Genomic DNA, 7,429 nt, shown 5'->3' on the forward strand with positions numbered 1-7,429 from the left:
TGATCGTAATTACTTAGTAATATAGAAAATTTTTTCTTTGTCAAATTCATGACATGTTCCTCTAAGAAGTATATCATATAAAAATAATACACCACATATTATTATTGCAAGCCATGATAATAATTAATCTTATTTAATACATCAATATTTCCAAGAGTGCAATAATAATAAGGAATAAACTTATTTTGCAAATAGCTAACAAGTGCTTCAACAGATAAATATTTCACGAGTTCATGCCTCATGCATTATTGAAACTATATAGAGTTTCAACCTTATACATATGCAATACTATATTATACACTTGAAGGTTATGTAACTCTAACATCCATATGTATATGAGTCGGTTCAACAAGCACATCAATGATATTATCTTTCATGGTTTTAGTGGATTCTGTGTAAGTGTCTTGGTCATCCTTGTATGTCCATTCAATTACCGTTGTCAAATTAATGATTGTCTGAAGTAAATGGATAGGAATATTCTTCTTAGAAAACATGAATTCTCTATTCAATATTTTCCATTCTTCCTCTACCATTTCCATAAGTTTCTTGTGTGCTTCTTCATTGGAGCATCCATATTCCATAACATAGCATTGGACAGCTGAAGAAACATGCTTCCTTTTTTGTTCAAACTGCAAGAATTAATGTTAATCACCATAGTGTTAATCACGCTATTAGCTTATATATGGAGTTGAAGTTTAGTCTATAATAAATTAAATTACTTAAATACATTTGGATTTGAAATTAAACTTACCTCGTTTGAAGCAATGTCATTCACAACCCTAGCAATAAAATTAGCGGATTTGATGATTTGAGGCATACCAGTTACCCAGTCAAAAAAATTCTTTTGAAATTTCATCCTGCATGCCTATGTATGATGCACATACGAGATAATCATACCCAGAAGAAATATGGCTGGCTCCCAAATAATCTTTAAGCTTCAGAACATAGCCATCATTTGCCCATATGGCTTCTTGAAAGTATGCTTTCGCCATTTTCTTTTTCTAAAAATTAATTATAAGATGACTTTAAAAATATTGCTTATTGAATACTTGGCATGTAAAATATAATTAATTTTGTATAAAGATGATTACCTCCTCTTTGAGGTAGTGCACACGAAATGAATATTGTTCTTGCTCTTTAAAGTTGATATACAATGCAAGGAACTCATGTTGCATGTATTGTGGCAACTTTCCAACATTTTCAAGTTGCCAACTATGAGTGATATATATATGTAATCAAAATTAAACTAATATTAATTCATTGAAAATTAATTTAAAGAATGATAAATATATTTTAATATAAATTTTACCTCTCGATTACATCTGTAAGTAATTGAAGTTCTTCAACCGTCCCATAAGCATCATAGATATCATCAAGAATGGATATTAGTGAAAAAATCTTTGTCATCATCAATCTTGCACGTGAATAGTGGGGTTCAAAGTATACTAAAAGTGTCCAAAAATAACCTTCTATTAGTCGATCACGTGTGAATGGTAGGCTTTTTGTCAAGTTTAAATCCTTCCACCATCTGCAATTTGATAATATGTCCTTACCAATGAGTAAAAATATGATGAAAGCATTTGGAAGATTTTCAAAGTAGATAATGCACTATGAAACACCAATACATGTGAGTTATAATCATTCATTATTTGAAAATGAAAATAATGCTATGACTTAAAGAAATGCATTTAGAAACATTTTTTATTTGATATTAGTACTGATTGAAGGAGCATAGTTATACTACTGAGAAGTAAATCAATAATGAAACAAACAAAAATAAATAAAACAATGGACAAGAACAATGGGATTTAACATGGAAAAATTCAAAAATGAAAAAAATCATGAATTCGAACCACACTAAGAAACCCTCTATCAAAATGGGAGAAATTGTAGAGATATTCACACTCACACCCTCACCCACCGTACCTAGATGCAAATACAATAATATCTCACCAGTTACACCCCCTTGAGTAGGGGGCACTCTGCACCCCGTACTACCCTTTAGAGAGCTCCTTGTTTAGCTCAACAAATGAAATTAAAGTTTGATTCAACAGTGCAACCTGATTGATCAACACAATAAAACGCCTCAAAAGAACTATCATATACATATTTGTAACTTAAGAGCTTTACTAATTGAAAGTAAGATGTGCGAGCTACAAATAAATTTGATCATAATTCAAACGTCTTGCTACAATTTAAATATATAAGAGTTTGAGAAAACTTACATGGATAAACTTCATGCTTCTTCTTGATGAGTTGCTTGCAATATATTAAAGTCCAATTTTGCAAAATTAAGGAGGGTTTCATTGCATATGCTTTCTTTTTCAAAGATTGATAAGTAATGTTTAGCCTTCAACCTTTTTCCTCTTCTAACTAATGGTATTGCCAAACTACTTGATACCATCTCTGATAAATAGGGATCCATATTAGAAGCTAAAGTCTTGAGCTGGATTTTTGAAAACTCTAAGGCTTTATCCAATATTTCTTCACCAGGCATAGAAAGATGTGCTACTTCATATAAGCTTAGCAAAGCTTTTACATCATTATTTAAGCAAGACATGAATTCTCCTTTTTCATCCAAAAATTTGCTAAACACATCTACAAAAAAATTAAAATATTTGTTTAATATATACAAAAATACCTTTTATATATACCAAAAATAAGCATTTTGATCAATGTTATGATGAACAAAACGTACCACTTGAGATGTGATATCTTTGTTGTCTTAGTAGTCGAAAATGGAGTGCAACTATGTACAGATCATCATAGCCAACATTGGTTTCATAAATTTTTGAGTAAACTCTTCTCTATTTCCTTTTCAAAATGATAGGCCACTCCAAGGCATTGGATCATATTAATAAGCTCTAGTGAATGCAATGGATCAGTGGTATCAATGAGCATTTTTCTTCAATTTTGAGCTCATCATTCTTTGATTTGAGTGATGCCTTATTTTTCCCACACAAAGATAACGAACATTAGTTAAAATTGAAGACGCATATAAATCTAACTGAAGAGAGAACTTAGTTACTGTTGAAAATGTTTTGATTTATACAGTAATATAAAAGTTATGACTTTAATAGATTAGTACGAAAACAAATTATGACCACTTTTTCCATATGTTAATGATGTAATTAAGATCTAAAAATATTTGAAGAATTACTATAAAGATAAAATCCATTAAAATCTGAGCTGAAATAATGGATAGAAGTACATAATAGTATTTAACTAAAGTCTTTGAAATTAGACGGAAGATAAAAAAAATTCTAAGATTTTGGCCTAATCGTAATTATACTATTTTAATATTTTGTAAATTTAAAGCAAGATTGAAGATAGTAATACTTTATTTAAAAAATTGTAGGATTAAATGAAGGCTTTAGTACTACCATATTTATGTCAGGGAGTGGAGGCTTTGAGATTAAGAAATCATCCCAAACACTTGGATGAAAATTTGCTAATTGCTGGGCTTCCTTAGGTGGAGGAGAAAGCAGATCGGATTGAAGAGACTCCATTGTTGGTCGCTCCCATAGCTTAGGCATGCTATTTATAAGCTAAAACAAAGGAGATTGGTATTCTTTTTTAAATACTTCAACGTGACTAGCCTGGTTTATTTAATTTTTTTGGAGCAGTTATAGTTGTGTATAAAAGTATAGAATTATTGATTAAGATAAATTTGTTAAAAGGTGTTATGATTAGCTTGTCAACTTAGTGTGCACATTTTAAAGATCTTTGTAATGAGAGATTTATGCAAAACTGTCCTTACAAATTTTAAGGCTTTGATGATTAAATTTTGTACGCAAAGAATTCTACAAATATTCATTTTAGTCACAAATATTTTCACAAATCATAATTTATAAAGTATGACTAACATTTTTTAAATTATAACTAAAAATATTATTAATTTCTCCTATTAAACAAATATTTTTTTTTGAAATTTATATCCAATAAATAGTTTAATTAAAAAATTATTAAAATATCCATATTTTTAACACCATTAAGTCCAACATTATGTAGTTTGGATGTTAGGACAAAAATGATTTTATTTTATGGAGTTGATGGAGCAAAATGATTCTTAAAAAATAGTTGGAGACCATTTAGTCCCTCCTAAGGAATTAATGGACCATTTTGATCATTTTTCGATCAAATATCAAAGGAACATTAGGTCCTCAAAATTTTTTTTGTTCCAACATATGTATGATAGTATTAGAGTTTGTTGATATTTGACGATAGCTCAGTTGACGAATATAAAATGTGTATATGATTTTCATCACATTTAACATTGATATTTGATGTAGCCCTTAATTACATATATCCCAAGGCTTGTAGTAGTGTAGCATGTAGGAGATGTCTAATAAAGATTAGGAACTCTTTTAGATAGTGGTGGATGAAAGGTTGAAGTGAAGTTATGAATGGTGGGGGAGATGGTTTGAGAAGGCTTAGATAAGGCCAAACCTTAGAGCCTGAGTTTTAGTGAATGGGTTAATGATAGGATCAAAGGGGATAAATATTTTGAATAGATAAATGAATGCTTATACTATTATCCTAGAGAAAAGGAGATATTTTATAAATTTTTAAAAAGTGCCTTACAATTTTTTTTTCTTAGAATTTCTTGAGCTAAGTTTTTGTTCATGTTCAACTGTTAATAAATTTTTTTATTAGTAAATCTTTTAATTTTTCCTTAATAAAAATATCATAAATTTTTCTTACCATATATTTATATTTTTTAATATTTTAATTATTGAATTTAGGGTAGAAGATATTTACAAATTAATTGATATATATATTTGTTGTAAATAATTAACAAGTCATATCTTGAAAACCATGATGTATATCACTTGAGCAAGAGCACTTTGATATTTGGTTTCATGTTTCCCTTCTTAATGTTTTAGAAATTCTTTTGATTTAAATAAAAAATGTTACTTCTATTAGATCTCTAGGATCAAGATACTATTCTGATTGGTTTGACACGATAACAAGTCCCGTAAATTATTAAAAATTTTAATATTTGAACATTTTGCATGTGATTGGAGATGATTTAGGTGTATAAAAAAGATTGGCATGTGTTTTGGAGTGAGGTCCAAGGGTTTGGAATGTTTGTGTAAATTATATTTTAATCAAACTATTTATTTAGATTATCATTTATTATATTTTTCTAAGTCGATCAAATATTAATTTATTTGAAATTTTTCTGATTTTTCTTTGATTTTAATGAATATTTAGATTATAAATTATTCAATTATCCTTTTTTATTATTTTTTTGTATTCTCTCTCTCTATCTCTCTCTCTCTTCTTTTCTTTTGGATAATTCATTTATTATTATTATTATTATTAATATTTAAATATATGCTTTACATTAGGTTTTATCTTAATTTACTTTGATACTTAATAACTGAATTTAAGTTTGGTTATTATTTTATTTATTATATAAGAGTATACTTTAAACATTTTAATGTTATTATCCTATTTTGTTATGTATGATTTATTTAATATAATTTTAAGAATATCATATTTAAATTCTAATTGCAATACACATATTTCATTCCATAATTTTATTTAAAGTTCATATCATTATAGTGTTTAATTAAATTGAATAAGATTGGTTAGTTTTATCATTTGAAAATTATATTAAGTACAATTTAGCAAAATGTTGAGATTATGGTTTGAATTATATGATCAAGCATCCTTAAATATTTAAAGATTTTCTAGTAATAACTTATACGGGAATGTAACTAAATGCTCCTAGTTCTTTAATTAAGCAAAAATGTCTTTATGCAGTTGTAGGTCATTGAGTTGAAAAATAAATGTGGGTTTCTACAAAAACATAAGGCTTGAAATATCACTATAGAAGTATAGATATGGCTCCAAAGACCTATGGCTTCTAAGTTATAGAATACTTACTACACCAAAGCTAGTTTGGTGGTATCAGACTGTAGCACATCCATTTGGAAGAAATAGAAGCGGCTGAAATATTTTTGTTTTACTATCCACATTGTCACCACCATTCTTTGCAAAAGACAAGCAAATTATATGCAAAATAAATATATTTTGAGTAGTTATTATAAAAAGCTTATGAACTTAAATTTAATTAAAACAAAATATTAACCCTTTTTTAAGCTTCTTTAGTCGCTTCATTTGATTTTGCTTTTGAAACTTCAGTTTTGAATACCATTTTGCAAGTTTGGAGCTCATCCAAATGTGAGAGAAGGAAAGTGAATGAAGAGAGAAAGAGACGAAGAGGGACAGGGGAAAGAGAGAGATATCAATGCCCAAACACTTCTTTCATAATCTAAATATTTCCCATTCTAAAATACATTTCCCTTTTTACATAGCCATTAATGAATGGAAAGCACCACTCTAAACTTCTCCTTTTTCTAACTTTAAATAAAACTTAGTATGAAACTTCACTTGTAAGCTTTTAGTGTAAACACTCATAATGCAAATGCATAAAATGAATTTCTAAACTTTCACATATTTCATATTGAACCCAACTTACAATTACAAGTATCTAACCCACTTATTTGCTCCAACTCGACACTTATGCTAAATGCAATTAAGAGAAAGAAGAATTGAAGCAACTTTATAAAATATTAATGCAAATTCCTTGTCTATCATTGATAATGAGTGATTCGATCGATATATGATTATAGAAATACGAGTGGATTTAAGCTATTAAGATGATAATCATGTTGCCAATAATTCAAAATCATTTTTTCATTTCCATTAGAGTTTATAAATGAAGATTTGATTTGTTCAATAAATTTTTTTCCACTCATAGAATTATTATATCGATAAACTTCAATGCATGCAATTGTTTTTAAAGAACATACGATAGCTCCTCTTTTTTATTGCAAGAATTGAAAAAGATGAAGAAAAGAAGCAAAATGAGTGACCATAATTCATCACATAATTGCAATATATATATCCAACACTTGACAACAAAAATGAGCTAGCCATAGAATGTGTGTTAAGAATAGATCTATTCCATCAAGTATGATTTGCATGTTTTCAAGAAAACTTAATCTCAACACCTTTATATCTTTATCAAATTCCAACTCAAGTAAATAATAATACAAAAAATTAGCTCTATTTGTTGACCTCATTTTTATATGAGGTCTTAGGCTTCTATATCATCTCCTCCTAGCATTTATGTTTTCCCATCATAGTGTAGAAAACACCTATAGGTTTCCCTCTAGATGGATTCCCGTTGACTTAGTATTGACCAAACGTAGAGGCCCAATAAGCCTTTAAAATCCTTCCCGATGACTCTAAGTAGAATGATAGAGTTGCTCTCCTTTTCAAATTGAATATCGTTGACCCTTTAATTTAGATCGGGCCGAACTTAACTTGACCAAAACCAATTTGATTCCAAACAAGAGGTTGTAATCGAACCTCATCAAGTCGATTTGACTCGACTCGAACCCAATTCAAAATC

General features: G+C 28.5%; 1 pseudogene; it reads right to left on the reverse strand.

Annotated features, from left to right (window-relative positions):
- Positions 1–434: 434 nt before the first annotated feature.
- On the reverse strand, positions 435–3,509 carry LOC110110319 (annotated as a pseudogene).
- Between the last annotated feature and the right edge of the window lie 3,920 nt (positions 3,510–7,429).

Source organism: Dendrobium catenatum, unplaced genomic scaffold (assembly GCF_001605985.2).
Source record: "Dendrobium catenatum unplaced genomic scaffold, ASM160598v2 fragScaff_scaffold_636, whole genome shotgun sequence".
NCBI lineage: Eukaryota > Viridiplantae > Streptophyta > Magnoliopsida > Asparagales > Orchidaceae > Dendrobium > Dendrobium catenatum.